At 38.0% G+C, this 22,635-nt stretch overlaps 1 protein-coding gene across 2 annotated transcripts in view; it reads left to right on the top strand.

The window, feature by feature from the left end:
* LOC144223674 (uncharacterized) overlaps positions 1 to 22,635 on the top strand; it is a 102,032-nt gene that overhangs the window by 76,302 nt on the left and 3,095 nt on the right. The window lies entirely within an intron of this gene.

Raw genomic sequence — 22,635 nt, 5'->3', positions numbered from 1 at the left:
GAAAGTGTCTAACAAGGGGCACCTAGCTGGCTCACTGGGTTAAGCGCTGGAGTTCAGCTCAGTCATGTCTCACGATTCCTGGATTTGAGCCCCGCGTCAGGTTCTGTGCTGACAGCTCAGAGCCCAGAGTCTCCTTCAGATTCCGTGTCTCCCTCTCTCTCTGCTCCTCCCTACTTGTGCTCTGTCTCTCTGTCTCATAAATAAACAAAAGAAGAAAATGTCTAATGAATGTGAAACACTTCACCTTTGTAGAATATATATAGTGAATAAATCAAAGTTTAGCTTGACAAAACAGCAAGCAATTTGGTAAACAACAGTTAGTGTATCATCTCTGTGTTTCCAAAGGCCTTGTTGGTATGACAAATTTTCATTCATTTTAGATGGAGAGGAAAACAAAACTAAACTAAAACTTTTGTGCACTAGATATATGAATAGTGTAGGTCCGCTCCTGTACTTCCTTATTTGATCTTTCTAAATCATGTCTCTAAGGGAGTTATTATTATTTGCCTTTGACAAATGAAGAATAATTGATCACAACAAATTCTTCAAACCTTCTTTTGCCTGATATATCTGCAGATCTTAAATACATCTTTAGCACCTTAAAATCCCCTTCTTCCTTGGCTTTGGAAATACTGCTCTCTCCTGGAAATTCTACCTCTCAGGGTTTCCCTTTCCCTACTCCATCTCGTTCCTGTTCGGTGCATAGTTAAAGGCTTTCCTACAGAGGTAGGGAAGAAGAACAGAACACCTATTATCATTAATTCTACTATCGTTATGCCATGGGCCTGAGCTAGTGCAATATGGCAAGAAAAAATATGAAATACATAATGACTGGAAATAATATATGTTATTTTTATCTGATAACATTGTTGTGAACAGAAAAATAAAAAAAAATCAACGAACTGTTAGAATTAATAAGCATAGAAGGTTTACTACATGCAACTTGCTCTAAAATTAATTATAGATTGCATAAAACTATTACAATAACATCAAATCACTCAAATAAAAGAAGAGATCTAATGAAAGTTGAACAAGCCCTCTAATTTGAAAACTACAATCATGTTAAGAACTGGGGTGCCTCGGTGGTTCTGTTGGTTAAGTGTCTGACTTCTCACAGTCTGTGAGTTTGAGCCCCAGATGGGGCTCTCTGCTGTCAGTGTGGAGCCCACTTCAAATCTTCTGTTATTCTCTCTGTACCTACCCAACTCATGCTCTCTCCAAAGATAATAATATTCAAAAAAGAATAAGAAATAATATTAAGAGAAATTAAAGAAAATCTTAATAGATGGTCATATCATATTCATAATTGGACAACTCAATATTATTAGGATGCAGCGCCCCTTAAATTGATCAATAAATTCAATGCTATCTCAATCAGCATCTCAAACAAAGCACTACTGGAAATTAGCAAATCAATTTTAAAATGCAAAATGGGATGCAAAAGCCAATGATATTCAAGGCAAACTTGAAAAAGTAGACCAAGTCTGGAGTGGTTACACTACAGTATATTACAGATTAATTAACAACCAAAATTGTCACACCCTTTTTTGCCCAATTAATTCTCACTAAACTTCCTAAGCTTAAATTCCAGCCTTTTTAAGACCTCCAAATAATTTGATACCATAATCCTATATTTTCCCCTGTGCCATTAATCATTCTTTTATAATGTCATTTATTATTTGTAACGTTTAAAATTATAAATATTTCGGGGCGCCTGGTTGGCTTAGTCGGTTAAGCGTCCGACTTTCACTTAGGTCATGATCTCACAGTTCGTGGGTTCGAGCCCCGCGTCGGGCTCTGTGCTGACTGCCAGCTCAGAGCCTGGAGCCTGTTTCGGTCTGTGACTCCCTCTCTCTCTGACTCTCCCCTGCTCACGCTGTCTCTCTCTCTCTCCTGGAAATAAATAAAACATTAAAAAAATAAAATTATAAATATTTCAAACATATAGAATATTTTGTAATATGAGTACCAGTATCCATTAACCGGATTTAACAAGTATTCATATGTGTTAATACTAATTTTAACAGAATACTGTTTTCTAATGATCATTTACATGTAATCATTATACCTTTATATGTATGTATCCGTATATAATCACATCTAGCGAGGGGAGCCTAAAGACGACGTTGACCTCCTACAATCCACAATACTTCCCATTGAACAAAGACTTCTGTAGCAAAAAATGGCAATAGTGTTGTTCAGACACCTTGACATATGGACACATATTCTCCAATTTCATTCCTCCTTTGCTCACTAGCTAGGAATAGCCATGCTTCTGAAGGTAATGTGTACATTCATTAGTTTAAAATATTTCATATTGGGGCACCTGGGTGGCTTAGTCGGTTAAGCGTCCGACTTTCGCTTGGGTCATGATCTCGCGGTTCGTGGGTTCGAGCCCCGCGTCGGGCTCTGTGCTGACTGCCAGCTCAGAGCTTGGAGCCTGTTTCAGTCTGTGACTCCCTCTCTCTCTGACCCTTCCCTGCTCACGCTGTCTCTCTCTCTCTCTCCTAGAAATAAATAAAAATATTTAAAAAATAAAATATTTCATATTTATATTCTTGGGGTGCCTGGGTGGCTCAGTCAGTTGAGCACTGCACTCTTGATTTTGGCTCAGAGAATGATCTCACAGCTTGTGAGATTGAACCCTATATCAGGCTCTGCATTGATGGCGTGGAGCCTCTATGGGATTCTCTCTGCACTTCTTCTGGTCCTTCTCTCCCCCTCTCTCTCTCATGTGTGCATGCACACTCTCTCTGATTCTCTCTCTCTCTAAATAAATAAACTTTATGTACATAGATAGATAGATAGATAGATAGAATACCTGTATTCTTTGCTGGATCACGAGACCTTTGAGGGCTGGGAATGTGTCTCCCTGTGTCTTTGGTCTACTCCAGCATCTAACATACAGCATCTAACATAACATCTGTGTTCTAGGCCTGTATGTCTAATATATTTTTATCTGATTGTCTAGATTTTTAATATATTTTTCAGATTCCATTTTAATGTATTTGTTGGCATCCTGACTTCATTTTTTTTTTTTGTATAATTGCTACATATTCTTATGTCTTTTCTGGGAATTGCACTATGCATGACTTCACACTCTAGAGTTAACGTTGCACCACTTCAAAATGTAGAAACCTTCTATAGGACTATGCAAGTCCCCTTGACCACCTCCGGTGTAATTCACATTATAGTTTTCGATTTACATTATACCTACATATACTGAAATACCAAGCAGGCAAGTTTTGCTCTGTATACTGAAATACCAAGCAGGCAAGTTTTGCTCTAAATGATCATACCTATATTAAAGAATTTAAGAAAAAATATTTTCTAGTTACCTAGATATTTCCACTTCTATTATTCTTTATTCTTGAAGATCCAGGTTTCTCTTTAGTATTATTTCTCTTAAGCCTAAAGAACTTCCATGAATATTTTTTATAGAGCATATATGCTGGCAAACAATGTTCTGCTACTTTCCCTTCATTTGAGAATCTTTTTAATCTTCACGCCCCATGACCATTTCTTCTTGAAGATCTGACTCCTGTTCACCACAGTGGAATGGTGATTTCCTTTTCCCCCAGATTTTTTGTAACCTACTAATGACTTGTTATAGATGTTTCTTCTGCTTGGATATAAGATCTTTGAGAATAGAGTCATAGTCTACTTTCTCTTTATGTCTCTGTTGCTTGATACAGTGTCTGATAATTATGTGGAACTCAAAATATGTTTGCTAAGGAGTGTGAATGAGGCTTTGACAATTAAGGTACTTCTAACATCAAGGTCTAGGATATTCTACCAAGCCAGTTTATGTTTATTTAAGATTTTCAAAAAAAAAAAACTATTTTATTTGCTAGAATATAAACATGCAACACACACACACAAACATACACATACTGCTCCCCCCCCCCCATTATTGCATATTCCCTAAGTGGATGTTCTAGAATTCTTCTGGCCTGAGAAAATTTTTTTCCCAGAAAATTTCCCACGCTTTTTACCTCATTCCAACTGATGGCTTTATTATTACCATCTTTACAAAGACATAGGATGTTGAACATGTGCTCTCATTTTGACCTTTTTCCTTATCTCTCCTGCCATATAATGCTTGCTGCAAAAAGACGGCCCTTTGAAGATTTCCTTGTACTGAATAGTACCAGGGAATCTTAAAAATAAGGGAAATTGATATTCTTTAATATCTGGCTGTAAATAATGCTTTACTTAGCTTTATCTCATTATATTTTCACAAACATAAAATTAGTATACCAATATCCATTCTCTAAATTGGGACATTGAAATCAGAAGAATCTAGTATCAGAGTATGGTGAGTATCAGAGTTTTGTTTTGAGGCTACAAATACCTACCTCCCAGGTATACCTAGAGCATCATGCTGTATGGGTGTGACTCTGAAGATTCACTCTAATTTCTTATGTAGATGTGTTATAACTCTTACAGGAAATGGGGCCAAAGTGAGAAATTAGAGAATGGCTCCAAAAAAAGAGAAGTGTGGGCTGAGGACCTGGGAGTCATTGGACAAAGAGAAATATTTATGGGAAGTGGGACTGAGGAAGTCTGGAAGGGAATCAGAGGAAACTCAGGTCACTACATGTGCCATTTCATTCTTTCCTCTTGCTTCTTTGGGATCTTTCTTGTTCCATCAGATACTGTTTTTTCTTTTCTTCTTCTCGCTCTTTTCTATCTTACAAGTCTGTGCATTTACAAAAATCATCTCTCTCCTTGTTAGAGATACTTTCTTAATTCCTGTTTACTGTCTCATTTTTATTTCATTTTCAAACATTTTGGAAGTCTAATTTTTCTCTGGTGTGTCTCTATGCTCAAATTTTTAGTTCAACCTTTACTTTCAGTCGGAACTTCTTGGGAAAGGCATTGAGAGCTGGCTGATCACTAAATCAAATGTCCTTTTCTGTCCCTTCAGCAGCTCAGCAAGTTTAACACATGTCTTTCTTCAAAAATATTTATTTTTTAGACTTCTATGTCTGGATCTTTCTCTGCCTCTAACTTTACTGTCTTTTTCTTAGACATTTATTGTTTCCTCCCTGGCTTGCAGCATGGGTGTTTTCTCCCCCCATCTCTACTTTTCTTACACTATCACCACACACACAAGTTCCTTCTAGTGCTCTGGTTGCCGTTGTCTCTGCTATCTACGTGACTCTTAAATCCCTTGAAACGACTCCATACTTCTGATAATAAAATGATACATAACGAATTCTGATTGCCTTTCCCTTTGCCCCAGAAGCCATGACTCCAAGCCTCACTGCACATCTTAACACCCAGTTTCACTGATGCAACGGTTCTGACAGTTCAGGTCAAAGTAACCTAAACAGGATCTCTCCTGCTCTTACCATTCCCCAGCGTGTCTACTCTTGTTAATGGCAAAAAAATGACTTAAGTCATCCAGTCCGGAAGCCTCAGATCTATCTTGATTTCTTTCTCTCCTTTGATATTTCCACCTGCACTTAAGAGATATTCTTTGATAAACGTATTCCTGAAATGCTGTAGCCTTCACTTGAGAAATCATGAGGTATTCCTTTTAGGAGACAGAAGTTGGAGATTGACTACCTGGTTTCGGATCTTAGTTTTATCATTTATTGGTGGATGGGATTACATAAATCACTCCATCGAGACAATTTGGATCATAAAATTTCATAGAATGGCTGAAAAACCAAATGAATTCATGTGTCTAAACCACTTGGCAGGGCTTTTTTATTATTATTATTGCTCAAGTTATTTTCATTAGTTTTTACTTAGTCCCCCCCCATCCAAAATGAAGCCTTATACCAATTTATGCTATATATTTTAGGGAGGGATAATTATTAATTATTTCCAGCTCCTGAAAGTTCTTTTGCCTGGAGCCTTTCTTTTCACTCATCTCTGCCAATGTTAGTATAGATGATATGAATTATCTTACTGTTAACCATGCAGATAAACCCATGTTGGAGATTCAGATCAACCACTCTTATTTTGCAAAGAGCTGACAAGAATCTTGCCCTGGTTCAGTGTTCTAAGCCTGACGGGGTATGTTGGTCTAGTTCTGAAGTTCAGTTAGTAGGCCTATCACGGTTTCATGCAGAACTCTGATTGCGTTTTCTATCAGCATCATTCAGTCTGGGCAATATCTGCTACTCCGTTATCTTGTTCTTCGAAAGCCAAGAAGATGAATTCCTCTTCTGATGCCACTTGGAAAAAACCTATGCCCACCACTACCAAAGCTCGTCCCCATCATGCCACTAAAAATATGTATTTATTTAGACCCTCATTTAACAAATACAAGCTAAAGAGGGAGATTGAGTAGTTGGTGGGGGTGACAGCATCTAAATGATATTTTGATGCTGATTAGCAGAGAGATGAAGCAAAACCACTGGGCTGGGCTTATATTCTTCCTCACCGATTATTTTTGATGCTTTAAGACTTCTAGGGCCTCTACAGTGTTGAACTTTGTCATGCCAGACTGACTTGATAGATGTAGAACCTTGGTCTTTTGTACTTCGATTGCATCTAGTTTATACAGCTCTCATATCTATCACTTCCCTCCATGTATTATACTTGCATGAATTTTTATTGTAGCTATCCAATGAGAGAGATAGCTTCTTCATCAGAGACACCACATTTCAAATAGCTATACCAACAACTGTTGCACCAAGGAGAATGTCAATAAATATTGATGAATGACCTAATATATACTAGTAGAAACGGTATTGTCTTTTTAATCAAACAGCCATGAGTTTAATATCAGCGTTTTCTCTCACTGGGCACTCTTCTCTCCCATATGTAAATTGGAATAATAGTATAGAAATGATCTTAGAATTAAATAAAATAGTGTATGTGAACACACAAATCATGGAACCTGGGGATGATAGATGGCCAATACCTGTTAACATGCTCACACATTTTCTAAGCACTGGGCAAATGGACATAACTTGTAACATTTCCTTCCATGAAAGGTATAGGAGTCCATTGGCTTTCATTACCAATTTCTTCCAATTGCTTAGTATAAGTATTTGGGGAAACTGCTTTGATATCGAGGCTCTGTTTTCTCTAGAGATTGTTTTGTAAAAGTTAATATCTGTACTGTGCTATTTGCATACTCAGAGCTGCTTGGTTTATCGAAGAATTCAGGATGGATGACAAATGTCCAAAGAACTGTAATGAAGGCTACATTGGAAGACGTGTCACCACCTAGCATTAATGACCATTAGTGAGGCAGTAGGGGAGCTCAGTGTGTTCTCAAATCTTGCTAACAAGATGACATTATTTAGATTTTTGTTTCAGTTGCTTAGTTACCAGTCTCTAAATTTTTTCATGTTTCTCATAAGAGTTAAAAAAAAGGAAATGCCCACAGCTTTCCACTTTTCTTAAAAATAACACATGCATCCAGACTGAAAGAAAACATCTCTCTACTTAGGGAAGGCATGGTCGGAGAATTATAGATGATTAGAGGGAATGACACCACCTAGGTAAAATTCTGAGGAAAGAGAAGCTAATAGTTACAGTATTTGGGAAGAGAGATAAAAAAACCAAAGCAGGAATTAGTCAGCAAAACAACATGGATGCGTATATTCTAACATCACTACAAACAAAGCCACTGCCTATTTGTTAAAAACAACAACAACAAAAAAAGATAAACTATTATTTGGGGTACTTTATTTGGACCATGACTGTTTACTTGATGTTTGTTTAGTGTTTTTTTGGGTTTTTTTGTTTTTCATTGACTTGTCTAGAAAATTGGTAAGGACATATCGGTCTGCTAAGCATCAGTTAGGTCGTGATTGGTCCATGGGCGTTAGAAAGAACTCAATTGATATCCCGGACTTCATTTTTCACTCCTGTAAAAAAACTGGACTTAAAGGAGGTGCTAATTGAAAAATATATTTATTGCAGTAAATTACACAGTAATAAAATTTAGTATCTTAACCGTTTTTTAAGTGTACAGTTCAGTGTATTAACTATATTCATACATTGCATAACCACCACCACTTTCCGTCTCCAGAACTCTTATTTAGCAAAACTGAATCTCTATACTAATTAAATAATGGCACCTTTCCCCTTCTCTCAGCTCTTGGAAACCAACATTCTACTTTCTATATGTGGCTGCTCTAAGTACCTCATATAAGTGAAATCATACAGTGTATATTTTTTATGATTAGCTTACTTAGTAGAGTGTGTACCCAAGATTCATCCACATTGTAACATATGTCAGTCATGTCTTTCCTTTGCTGAGGTTGAATAATACTCCACTGCGTGTACATACCCCATTTGTCTACCCATTCATCTGTCAGTGGACCCTCAAGTTACTCCACATAGTAACAATAATGCTGCTATGAACATGGGTGTACAGACATCTCTTCAAGATTCAGTTCTCGGTCCTTTTGAATATATATCCAGAAGTAGAAATGCTGAGTCATATAGTAATTCTATCTTTAATTCTTTTAAATTAGAAACATACTGACTTCCCTAGAGGCTGTACCATTTTCTATGCCCGCCAAGAGTGCACAAGCCTTTCCGTTTTTTCCACATTCTCATCAACACTTGTTCTCTGTTTTGTTTGTTTTGATAGTAGCTCTCTATACAGGTGTGGGGTGACATCTCGTTGATTGTAGTACTTTTGATTGGCCTCCTCTGTTGATGAGTAATCTTAAATATCTTTTCATGTGATTACTGGCCATTTGTGCATCTTTGAAAAAGATGTCTACTCAAGCTTTTTGTTCATTTTTGAATTTTTTGCTTTTGTTTTTATTTTTGAGGTTTATGAGTTCCCTATATATGAAGGATATAAATACTTCATCACATACACAATTTGCAAATATTTTCTCCCCTTTTGTAGGTTGCCTTTTAACTGTGTTGGTAGTCTATTTAGATGCACAATTAAAAATTTAATGAAGTGGTGCCTGGTGGCTCAGTCGGTTAAATGTCCCAGTCTTGGTTTTGGTTCAGGTCATGATTTCATGGTTCCTGAGTTTGAGCCCCATGTCAAGTTCAGCACAGAGCCTGCTTGAGATTCTCTCTCTTTCACACTGTCTCTGCCCCTCTCCACTTGCATGCACACTCTCTCTCAAAATAAATAAATAAACTTTTTTAAAAAAACAATATTTAAGTTTATTTATTTATTTTGAGAGAGACAGAGAGAATGAAAAAGCAGGAGAGAGGCAGAGAGAGTGGGAGATGGCAAGAATTCCAAATAGGCTCCAAACTGTAGGCATGGAGCTCGACATGGGGCTCGAAATCATGAACTGCAAGATCATGATCTGAGCAGAAACCAATAGTCAGATGCTTAATTGATTGAGCCACCCAGGTGCCCCAACAAATAAACTTTTAAAAAGTTAGTTAAGCATATTTTTTCTATTTATTTTTCTTTTATTGACTATGCCTTTGATATCATAGCCAAGAAATTATTGCCAAATCCTATGTCCTGAAACTTTCCCCTATGTTTTCTTTTAAGAGGTTATTAATTTTATATCCTACATTGAGGTCTTTGATGCATTTTGAGTTAATTTTTGTATGTGATGTTAGATAACGGTCTATGTTTATCCTTTTGCATGTGGCTCTCCAGTTTTACTAGCACCATTTGTTGAAAAGACTATCCTTTCCCCCACTGAATAGTGTTGACCTCCTGGTTGAAAATGATTTAACGATTAATATAGTTAAAATATGCATGAAATATATTAATATAAGTTTAAGCATATATTTAACTATATATATATTATTTATGGGGTTTTAATTTTATTCCATTGATCTATGTCTCTCTTTATGCCAGTACCACACCATTTTGATTACTGACACTTTGTAGTTAGTTTTGAAATCAGGGAGTCTGAGACCTCCAGTGTTGTTTTTCTTTTTCAAGATTGTTTTGGTGATTTGGAGTCCCTTGTGATTCCATGTGCATTCTAAGAAAGATTTTCAAGTACTGCAAGACAGCATGAAAATTTTAATAGAGACTGTATTGAATCTGTCGGTTGGTGGGTAATATTGCCATCTTAACAATATTGACTTCCAATCCATGAACATGGGATATCTTTCCATTATTTGTGTCTACTTTTGTAGCAATTTTTGGTAATTTTCATATAAGTCTTTTGCCTTCTTGATTAATTCTTAAGTCTCTTGTTATTTTAGTGCAATAATGAATGGAATTGCTTTTAAATATGCTTTTCAGATTGTTAATATATAGAAATGCAACTGATGTTTGTGTGTTGCCTTTGTATTCTGCATTTTGATGAATTTGTTTAGTACTTTTAAAATTTTGGGGGCAGTACTTATGTTTTTCTATATATATAAGATTATACCATTTGTGAACAGAAATATTTTTTTCTATATAATTTGGATGCCTCGATTTTTTTGTTTCCCTAGTTGTTCTGACTAGTACTTACAGTATGATGTTGAATAAAAGCGGTAAAATCAGCATCCATTCCTTGTTCTTGTTATTAGAAGAAAAGCCTTCAGGTTTTACCAATGAATGTTGTGTTCTCTGTGCATTTTTCATATACAGCATTTATTATGTTGAAGTAGTTCCCTTCTATCCTTAGTTCCTTTTATTACTATGTACTACTATCATGGTAGTAGTTAGTACAAGGGTGTTGAATTTTGTCAAATGCTTTTTCTGCATCAATTAAGATGATCATGTATTTTTCTCCCTTTGTTTTATCAATGTAGTATATTCTATCGATTTATTTTTATATGTTGAACCATCCTTGCATTTCAGAAATAATTACCACTTGGTCGTGAGTATAATCTACTTCATATGCTTATGAATCCAATATGCTGCTATTTTGTTAAGAATTTTTGTACCAATGTCCATAAGGGATATTAGTTGGTAGTTCTTCATTTAGTGTCTTTGGTATCAGGGTAATACTGGCTCCACATAATGAGGAGGAGGGTATTCTGATCAAATGCTTTTGATAGATGAATAAGCATTAGAACCAAACATTTATCATTTAATCTAGCAAAATGGTTTTCACTGGTGATCTGGCCTTGATAGAATACAATTTCAATAGAATTGAAGGTGCAAGCTAGATTGAAGTGGCTTGAAAAGAGAATGGGAAAAGAGAAATGGAAGACATTCACGATTCCTTTCTAGAAATTAATTGTGAGCATAGGGAGATAAATGATGCCATCTTGAAGGGTGAAGTAAGTCAAGAGGGATTTATGTTTGTATGTTTGAGGATTTGTTCAACTGGAAATATAAGAACCATTTTTAATGCTGACAGGAGTTATCCAATAGTGAAGAAAATCATATTGTCAGGCCTCGTGCACAAATGGATGAACCAGCCTTCAGTAGGAATGTGGATACTTTTCCTGGTAATGAGGGAGAAAGCAGAGCATGTGAACTCCAATGTGAGTGTCTGAATTTATACGGTGGGAACATATGGGTATGTTCCTCTGATTGTTTCTATCCTTTCAATGAAATATAAATAAGGGTATCTGCTGATAATGAAGATAGAGACGAAGTAGTGATGTTTTAATTTTCTTGGTATAATTGTTTTGTTTTGTTTTGTTTTTTAGATTTGGCTTTATATATATATCCTGTCTTGGAAAATATATCTATTAGTAAGACTCAGATGTGTGATATGTGATTGATACTTTTTAAGAGAACACTTATACTTTTCTAAAAGTTTTTTTTTTTTTTCAGATTTCACTGTTCTTAGACTGAGAGAATAGGNGAAAATATATCTATTAGTAAGACTCAGATGTGTGATATGTGATTGATACTTTTTAAGAGAACACTTATACTTTTCTAAAAGGTTTTTTTTTTTCAGATTTCACTGTTCTTAGACTGAGAGAATAGATACATGCTAGCTTGGTAAAATTTTTTTGTTTTTTGTTTTTTGTTTTTTTCTATGATGAAGACAGGACTGGAGTAATATTTAAACCCAGTAATGTATTTTCCAGCAATCATACATCCCCTCACATTTAGAGAGAAATTAGAGATAAAGTAAACAGCCACACAGTATTTAAAAGCATGAGAACAAGTACAAGACTTCCCAGAATGTACACTTTCCCAACTAAAAACAATTCAATTTGTCAAGGACGAGTGTTCATCTATCTTGGATGATAAAAGATCACAGGAAGATTTCCAGGCAGAGAAAAGTTTCCATTTAGACAATAAACTCCAGACACTCTTTCTAGGTAAATGACCTGGAATCTATTTTATAATTATGACAAATAGGAGACAGCGGCACCACGCACCGAGCTCATCAGCACCCTCCATCTCCATGGGAGACACAATTCAAGAGATCATTCATCATTTCAATTGTATTAGCCACCATGCGCCTGCATTATTTTAGCATTAACCTTTCTCACCTAATATCTTTCAACAGAATTTACTTTAAATTGCTCGGAGAGAAGGTGGCTAACAACTTCTTTCAATTTATGCATTTGGTTGGTGTGGGTGGAGGTACATCTACAGGGATACGAATTACACAAATTATTATTTAGGCTAAAAGATAACCAATCAAGCCCTGAGGAGGGTTTATATCTTGTTGATTTATATTAGGAGGGGATTAGGGAGAAGACTATTTCATGTATTTTGTGAGACGCTTGTGTATGTGTCTATATATGACATACAGATTCTTTTTTTTTTTAATGTTTAATGTTTATTCTATTTTGAGAGAGACAGACAGGACAGAAGTGGGGAGGGGCAGAGAGAGAGGGAGACACAGAATCTGCAGCAGCCTCCAGGCTCTGAGCCGTCAGCACGGAGACCCATGCGGGGCTAGAACCCACAAACTTCGAGGTCATGACCTGAGCCGAGGTCGGCCACTTAACCAACTGAGCCACCCAGGCGCGCCTACAACATATAGATTCTAATGTGCAATATAAAGTATGCGAAACCAACACAAATATGGATGCAAGGGCCAAAATCTAGGTATTTATCATTCTTTTCCCAATTAAATATAAAATTGGTTTCTTTTGCCAACATAAGAACATGTAGTGAATCCTTCAAATCCTCTTCTAAGTTGGTTGGGGAAGGAGTGATGGCATTTCATGTTTCTTAAAATACCTTTAGGNAAAAAAAAATACCTTTAAGAAGATAGAAGTTACTAGACGGCACAGGTGCCCAATTGATGCCTTTGTTGGGAATAAATATCTGTCAAAAAAAACCAGAGACTCTTGGGGCGCCTGGGTGGCCCAGTCGGTTAAGCGTCCGACTTCGGCTCAGGTCATGATCTCACAGTTTGTGGGTTCGAATCCCGCGCCGGGCTCTGTGCTGACAGCTCAGAGCCTGGAGCTGCTTCAGATTCTCTCTCTCTCTCTCTGACCCTCCCTGCTCACACTGTCTCTGTCTCTTTCTCTCTCTCTCACAAANGAAACTCTAAAAGTCCTCAGAGGACTTAGATGGTAATACTTCTATCTCAGAGATTGACAAACTTTGTATCTAAAGTGACAAATGGTAAATATTTTTGGTTCTGTGGACCATCATGTCACTCATATCTATTCAACTACGCCATGGTAGCTCCAAGAAAGTCAGAAGCAATATATAATGAATGGTTGTCGCTGTGTTCTAATGAAATTTTATTTATAAAATCAGGAGGAGGGCAGGATTTGGCCCAGGGGCCAGATTTTGCTAACCCCTGTTCTGTCCTCTGGCATGTCTCTTGTTTCTTTACTAAAAAAAAAAATAGTTACTGTTTTTCACCCCAGGAAACAAGCAATGAATAATGAAATGAATCTAGCTGGGTGTACAGAGAAACTCTATTGATGCAGGTAGAGAGTGTCTTAATAAAACAAACAAACAAACAAACAAAAAACCCCACATTTCATTAACCTCAATATATAAAATGAGTGTTTGCATGAAATTGTGGTTTCTTCACTAGCACCAAGTGCCGTGTATGTCAAGGTGGTCAGGAAGTTTATTGGATTCACACTTAACTTATATTTTGTGACAGGCGTTAGGACAGAATGCACACGACATTAATTCTCTAGTGGACTCAGTGTGTTTTGGAGAGAGGGTCCAAAGGAGAAGCTACAATTGTCTCCAGCATATGGTGTCATTTGTGACTTTTGATGTGGGGATGGAGACGTTCAGAATATACGTATTTCTGCTGTAATGTCATGTATGTATGTATGTATGAGTATGTGTGTATCTGTATCTATATATATTTTCTTGTGTGTTTCTGAAAAATCTCAACAACATAGCACACTAAAAATTACAGGGCTTATGGGGAAAATAGAATAGAGGAAGTCATTAAAACCTTATGAAACTCTATAACCATAGCACTGGAAAATATTAAAAATCAAAAGAAGCAAAAGGGGAAAAAAAAACCCTGGCATGGTTAAATATCCATTGTCATCAACATCATGATCATGAATATCTCAGCCAGCTAATTCTTTACAGCCTTGAACTAGATCGTGTGCTTCTCCTTCCAAATGAGGCCCTTGAGGTCATTTGCTTATAAGAGAGAAAAGTTCTTTAAAACTAAAAATCTAATCTAGAGCATAGAAGTCTTCACATTCAATTATTTTAATCCTGGGGAAATGTCTTTGTAGCTCCTTCATCTATATCCCCAAGTTCCCCATATAATTTAACATGACGGAAAGTATGGCAGATTTTCAATCCACTAAAACAATTGTATTAGTTTTCTACTGCTGTGTAATACATTATCATAAGCTTGGAGACTTCAAGCATGGCACATTTATTATCTCACAATTTCTCTGGGTCCGAGTCTGACCAGTGAAGCTGGGTCCTCTGGCCAGAGTCTCACAAGGCTGCAATCCAGAGGTCAGCCAGGCTGTGCTCCTTTTGGGAGCTTGGAGTCCTCTCCAAGCTCATGTGGTTGTTGGCAGGATGCAGTTTCTTGCTACGACAGGACTGGGATCCCTCCCTTTTCGCTGGGCTGTCAGTGGGGGCTGTTCTCTGCTTCTGGGATCTGCCCATAGCTCCTTGCCATATGCCCTTCTCACAGGCTCTCCTTTAACTCTTCGATAACCCTGCAGCTACTTGTAGGTGATGAGGACCATCTCTACTCCAGTTTGCTAAGACAAAGTCTAAAGTAACATAGCTTAATCAGTGCAGTGCCATTCCATCACCTTGGGGATATTATATTTCTATGAAGGGAGTTGCACATCTCAACCATATTGTAGAGGAATGGATTATATAAAGGTATTAAGTTATCAGGGGCTACCTTAGGGTGTATCAGCCATCTACTTATTCCACTCAACCATCCACTTATTCCACTCAAAGAAAGCATTTTTGTAGGACTAACACCTTGTAAAAATCTGCCTTCATACATTGCTAAGTCTTCCTCTTTACATATGAGGGCACTTACCCAGAATGTTTCAAATTGTTAATGTATTGGGGGATATCTTGTATGAACCAATATAATTTTTATGCTCTAATCATATCATCCTCTATTTACTAATTGGATTGAGAAAACTTGGGTTAAAAAATAAGTTGAGGGGCGCCTGGGTGACTCAGTCGGTTAAGCATCCGACTTCAGCTCAGGTCATGATCTCACTGTTTGTGGGTTCGAGCTCCGCATTGGGCTCTGTGCTGACAGCTAGCTCAGAGCCTGGAGCTGCTTCAGATTCTGTGTCTCCCTCTCTCTCTGACCCTCCCTCGCCCACTCTCTCTCTCTCTCTCTCTAAAACATTAGAAAAAATTAAAAAAAACTAAGTTGAAGTCATACAGTGGTATTTGTTTCACTTTGTACTCCAAATAGTCTTTGAGTCTTAATTATAACATTAGGTGAGTAAAAAAAAGTGGAGGTTGGGGTGCCTGGGTGGCTTAGTCAGTTAAGCATCTGACTTCAGCTCAGGTCACGATCTCACGGTTTGTGAATTAGACCCCCGTATCAGGCTCTCTCTGTCAGGTTGGAGCCTGGAGCTTGCTTTGGATTCTGTGTCTTCTCTCTGCCCCTCCTCCACTCATTCTCTCTCTCTCTCTTTCTCAAAAATAAATTTTAAAAAACATAAAAAACAATTAAACAAAACTAGGGAGCTAATAAGCAGTGGGTATCATTGAGTTGGATGGAATACAGTGGGATATGGAATAAGGTTCACTGATATGCGTGGTTTTGAGCTCCTGTTATTATAAGGATTATGAGAACAGGTGGAAGTTTTAGAGTCAAGGAGGTATGCTGTAAGGTGTGGAGTCTTATAATAAAGAGTGAGCAAAGTTTAAACATAATGTATCATTCCTCTTGGCGACCCCTAGTTTGTTCTCTGTATTTAAGAGTCTAGTTGTTTATTTGTTTATTTGTTTATTTTTTCAGCTTCCACATATAAGTGACATTGTACGGCATTTGTCTTTCTCTGACATTTCACTTAGCATGATAACTTCTAAGTCTACCCATGGTGTCACAAATGACAAGATCTCATTCTTTTTTGTGGCAGAGTAATATTCCCTTGCATACATATACCACATCTTCATTATCCATTCATCTATAGTTGGGTTGTTTTTCAGATCTTGGCTATTGTAAATAATGCTGCAATAAACATAGGAGTACATGTGTCTTTTCAAATTAGTGTTCTTGTTTTCTTCAGGTAAATATGCAGTAGTGGAATTACTGGATTTTATGGTATCTCTATTTTAATTTTTTGAGGAACTTCCATACTGTTTTCCACAGTGGCTACACCAATTTACATTCCCACCGACAGGTCACCAGGGTTTCTTTTTCTCCACGCCCCTCCAACACTTGTTATTTCTTGTCCTTCTGATTTTAGCCATTTCGACAAATGTGAGGTGATATATCACTGTGGCTTTGATTGACATTTCCCTGGTGATTACTGACACTGAACATCTTTTAGAAGATGACCAGTTTCCCTAAAAAGTTTTTTGCTGGAATCAGGGGCCTAGTATAGAAATAAACACCAACCCTCAGTAGAAGGAGGACACTAAATGGACATATCACAAGTTTTCTCTGGAGAGACAACATCAGAGGTGAAGTGAGTCCAAGGAAACCTACAACCTACCATCTTGTGGCTCAAAGGTGGAATGGATGGAGGTGAGCACTGGCCAATCCTCTCCATTTAATGGAGGAAATGATAAGTCCTCCAGGGAGAAATCATGGTGAGTGTTTTCTCTGACTACAAAGAAGTTAAACTAGAAATCAGTAACTGAAAGTAAGTTTGGAGCATAAGAAACATTTCTAAAAAGTCATTTGATCAAAGAAAAATTCATAGGGACTTTTTTAAATTTTGAATGAGGGAAACTCAAAAACTATGTATCAAAACTTGAGGAGTGCAAATAGATCCATAACTATAAATGCATATATTAGGAGAGTGGAAACCAGTGATTAAGATTCCATTCCAAGAAGCTGGAAAAATAAGAGCAAACTGAACCCCCAAACTGAAGGCAAGGTATAAGAAAGATAAGCACAGAACACAGGCGTGCAATTTAGTCAGCAAAGACTAAAGCTGGTTTCTTGAAAAATAATAACAAAATCACCTGGAAAAAAGAATGAAGAAAAAAGAAAGCACAAATTTCCAATATCAGGAGTGAAAAAAAATAACATCATACCACAGATCTTCCAGACTTGGAAAAAAAGATAATTAGAATATAACACATTTTATGCTTATTATCCAAAAACTTAGCAAATTAGAAAAATCTTGGGACAAAAGTGACCTTATGTCATTATGGACACAAGAAGAAATAGAAAATATGACCATTCCTACATTTCTTTTCATTCTTTACACAAAGAACATTTGCAGACATTTAACAAAGAAATAATACCAAATATTTAATAAACTCAGGGAATAGATGGAGAGAGGACACATTCCAGCTTACTTTGAAATCCAACATAATGCAAAGGTATTGTAGAGAAGAAATATACAGCCTGGTAAATCTCAGGAAGACAGATACAAATACACTAAACAAAATATTATCAAATGATAATGAAATGTAAGCAAAATATTATAAAAGCTATATAAAAATATATCATGACCGAAGTGGCATTTATTCAGGAATTCAAGATTGATTTAACACTTGGAATATAATCTATGGAAATCACCATATTGATAGGATAAAAGAAAAATAACTGTAATCACCTCAAGGTAGAGACAAAGAATTTCATATAATTCAACATCAATTCATGATAAAACTCCTAGCAAAGCAGTAAAATTAAAATGAAAAAATAAAAATCTTATGCATGTAACACCTCAGACCCCTTGAAATTCCTCTCCATTCTGGTGGAGTTCTAAGCTCATACCATGTGATTGGTGATCTTTACTAAACACTTTGGTTGCCTCAAATCTCCAAGACCTCTTTGGGCCTATCCCACAAAACCTTACAGCAATCATGCAAGTTTGTCCAATTCATATTTGGGATTTTAGAAACAAAACAGATGAACACAGGGGAAGGGAGGGAAAAGACAGGGAAGCAAAACTCAAGAGACTCTTAACTATAAAGAACAAACTGAGGGTTTTTGGAGGGGAGGTGGGAAGAGGGAGGGGTTAGATGGGTGATAGGCATTGAGGAGGGCACTTGTTGGGATGAGCACTGGGTGTTGTATGTAAGTGATGAATCACTGAATTCTCCTGAAACCAATACTACACTGTATGTTAACTAACCAGAGTTGAATCAAAAACTTGAAACAAACAAAAACCAATTCAGGTCAATTCAATATGAGTGTTTGCTTACCACCTAATATGCCAGCACTACTTCCTAAGATACTTGTCACCAGCTCAGGGAAGGGGTCAGGAAGAGAACCAAGGAGATGAATAATTTAACAACAAAAATTAATTTTTTTTCTTAAAGTACACCATAAAGAAAATGAAAAGGCACCACACAGAATGGGAGAAAATATTTTCAAATTATATATCTAATTAAGAACTTATGTCTAGCTGCTGGGAATATAAAATGATGACGATGTTTAGAAAACAGTCTGGAGGTCTTCAAATGACTGAACTTACAGTTGCTTTATGACCTACAGCCCCATTCCTTGCCATATGCTGAGATAAATTAAAACATATACCTGCACAAAACCCACAAAAACTTGTGTATGAATCGTTCTTTTTCCTGTTTACTTGTTTTTTGAGAGAGAGACAGACAGAGCATGAGTGGGGGAGGGGCAGAGAGAGAGGGAGACACAGAATCCGAAGCAGGTCCCAGGCTCTGAGCTGTCAGCACAGACCCTGATGCTGGGCTCGAACTCACAGATTGGGAGATCATGACCTGAGCTGAAGTCCGACTCTCAACAACTGAGCCACCCACACGCCCCTGTGTATGAATGTTTATAGAGTAGCATTATCCGGAGCTAAGAGGCGAAAGGTAGAAACAACCCAAATGCCCATCAACTGATGAATGGGTAATGTAGTCTGTCTACAAAAAGAAATATATGATAAGTCCATGTTAGTCCACATAATATATGAGTACATTAATAAATGTCCAGAACAGGAAAATATACAGAGACAGGAAGTAGATGAGTGGTTAGTTAAGACTGGGGGAAGGGTGATAGCCAAAAGGTTTCTCTCTGAAGTGATGAAAATGTTCTAAAATACTATTTTTTACTACATATATCTGTGAATGACTAAAAGCCATTGAATTATACACTTTAGTAAATTGCCTGTTATATGAATTATCTCTCTCAACTTAAGCTGTTAAAAAAAGGATGTCATAAAAATGGAATGTTCATGGGGGCGCCTGGGCGGCTCAGTCAGTTCAGCGTCCGACTTCGGCTCATGTCATGATCTCACGGTCCGTGGGTTCGAGCCCCGTGTCGGGCTCTTTGCTGACAGCTCAGAGCCTGGAGCCTCTTTCAGATTCTGTGTTTCCCTCTCTCTCTGCCCCTTCCCTGTTCACTCTCTGTTTCTCTCTCAAAATAAAATAAAGACATAAAAAAAAATTTTAAAAAATGGAACGTTCATGGGTAAAATCAAGAATGATATTTAATACAAAGAAAAAAATAGGGGCGCCTGGGTGGCTCAGTCGATTAAGCGCCGGACTTTGGCTCAGGTCATGATCTAGAAGTTCATGAGTTTGAGCCCTACATTGGGCTCTGTGCTGACAGTGCGGAGCCTAGAGCCTGCTTTGATTTCTGTGTCTCCCTCTCTCTCTGCCTCTGACCCCACCCTCTCAAAAATAAACATTAAAAAATAAAAAATAAAAAAACTGAAAATAGGGGTGCCTGGGTGGCTCGGTCAGTGAACTTCTGACTCCTGATTTCAGCTCAGTTCATGATCTCAGCTCATGAGACCGAGCCCTGCATTGGGCTGTGTGCTGACACCATGGAGCCTGCTTGGGATATACTCCCTCCCTCTCCCTCTCTCTATGCTCCCCCCTTTGCTCTCTAAACAAACAAACAAATAAATATTTTTTTAAAGAAAAAAAACACCTAAACCAATACAGCAAGTGCTATGTAATGGGAAAGGTATAAATCCTAGTATCATAAATGGGCTGTGTTGTGAACTTCCCTGATCATTACCTCAATGATTTTAACCACTGAGGCTGTTTTCTCCTTTGGATAATAGAGACATCATCATCAACTTTAGAAGTTGTTTTTAGAATTAATTGAGAAAATGTGTGAATAGCATTTGCACAGTGCCTGGCACCCAGCAAGTTCTCCCCAAATGTGTCAATTTCCAATTCCACCTCCCTGTTCTATTATTGTGGCGTCACATTAGAAGTGCCACGGCATCCCATGCAAGGGGGTGACAGCGGCCACGTGGGGACCAGGAGTCTTTCCAAGGGGAATGAGCTCACAGATGGGTTGAAGAATGCTGAGGATTTGTCCAGGAGAGATGGGAGAGACATGGAGGGAGAGAGTTGAAAAGTAAAGGGCAAGGGCTTCTGTCTTCCAGAGCAATGGGGTGAAAGTGTGTGACAGACATCCAATTGTACATTTCAACTTCAGAAGCAAGAAAACTGAGGCTTAGGAGGGTGAGTGACAGATCGAAGTGCCACTGTTGGTATGTGGCAAGGCGAGACATGCCCAGAGACCTTCAGACTCCATGTCTGAAGCATCTGTACGGGGAAAAATGAAGTGTCATTTCCTTCCTAAGTTTCTATAGGTGGAATTAGCTGCCGGAATGACGGCGAGTCTCCTGCCACCCTCATCCTTAAGCTATTCCATTTCAGGCAGGGCGAGTCCTTGCCGAGTGTATGTTCGCTCACAGACCCTACTGCCATATCCTCAGTGCGACGGTGAGTCTCAGAGCAGGAACTNAAAAATGAAGTGTCATTTCCTTCCTAAGTTTCTATAGGTGGAATTAGCTGCCGGAATGACGGCGAGTCTCCTGCCACCCTCATCCTTAAGCTATTCCATTTCAGGCAGGGCGAGTCCTTGCCGAGTGTATGTTCCCTCACAGACCCTAACTGCCATATCCTCAGTGCGACGGTGAGTCTCAGAGCAGGAACCGTGTCTGGCTCAGCATCCTGAGTGGTATTTAAGTACAGTCCTCTCCCGCTTTCTGAAAGCTCCTGTTCTGTCACTTCACTTTTAGGAAAGCCCTAAATTACGTTTGTTTTCTTCACCTGAAAGAAATCTGGAAAGGATTTTCACACACATGCAAGAAGGGGGAAAGCGAAAATAGCATTCAGCATGCGTTTTGCCCTGAGCGGGGAAGGAGGCAGTGCGCCCCCAAAACAGGGAGGGGTGGCGCCCTCAAGCTCCTTTCTGGGATTGAGGCTCAGCACCTCAGCATTCAGCTGCCATAGTTTTGACTTGAACTTTCCAGCATCTGTGTCTTACCTCGATTCATTGCATGCATCCGTTAGCAAGATATGTCCTAAAGCATCCGAATTGCTTACGAGAGGTTATTTTTTGGGGTCTGGGAATGCTAAAAAAATTTCCATATAAATTAATGGTAATTGCTTTTTTGCTTTATGCCATTTTGGCTCATGAAAGGTTTCATAGGAGCGCTATACTTTTAGACAGCGGGGGAAACCTATAAAATGTATTCAATTGTAGAAGGTGTAATAATAAATCCGAGTGCTTTTGAAACACAAACATCCTGAATTGTCTTAAAGAACAAATCATTTTTTTAAATGACTAGCTGGAACTCAGCAAAAATTCAGGGTTCCCCCCTCAATATTTTGGACAGAACGTGTACAGTTTCTGATGCATTTAGAGAGGCAAAGAATGAAAGCTAAGTGTTGGTATCAAATATTCATCGAGATAGGCAAGGCAAAGATTTCTTTTGCAGCAGAATAATATTGTAATTCCCCTCCTGTGACTACTCAAAATATAAAATTCTGCAGCCTTCCAGGAGAAGCTCCTTTATAATAAATCGATGATGCCTTGTGCTTGCCTTTGTGAGGGCGCCTAATGGTAGTGCTTCGGTTTTTATCCCTCTGTGCTATCATAAAAGCATACTTCAAACCTTTTTGGCCTGGAATGTTCAAAGACACCTACCATCTTGATGCAAACATATTTAAAAATTATTCCCAGTAATAATGAAATCCCAAGCACAAGGTCAAAAAAAAATCTGGGTAAGTTTGCTGTGAGTTTACTTCGCCGCTGATGCGCACATCCGCAGATGAACCGGACAATGATTGTACTCCGTGGAATATTAAAAGTACATTATCCTTTACATATTTCAAAACTTTGACTTCAAAGATACTGCCTGTGCCTAGTTTTTAAGAAGGTTTTGTTCTCTTGTGTGTCGTGGGGGCGTGTGCGCGCGCGGTTATACGTGTGTGTGTGTGTGTGTGTGTGGTGTTTTGGGGTCTAGCGAGTTTGCTTCCTCTGACCC

This window comes from Crocuta crocuta, unplaced genomic scaffold (genome assembly GCF_008692635.1).
Source record: "Crocuta crocuta isolate KB4526 unplaced genomic scaffold, BGI_CrCroc_1.0 scaffold70, whole genome shotgun sequence".
Lineage (NCBI taxonomy): Eukaryota > Metazoa > Chordata > Mammalia > Carnivora > Hyaenidae > Crocuta > Crocuta crocuta.
Note: the sequence above shows the minus strand (reverse complement) of the source record. Positions and strands in the feature narration are given on the sequence as shown.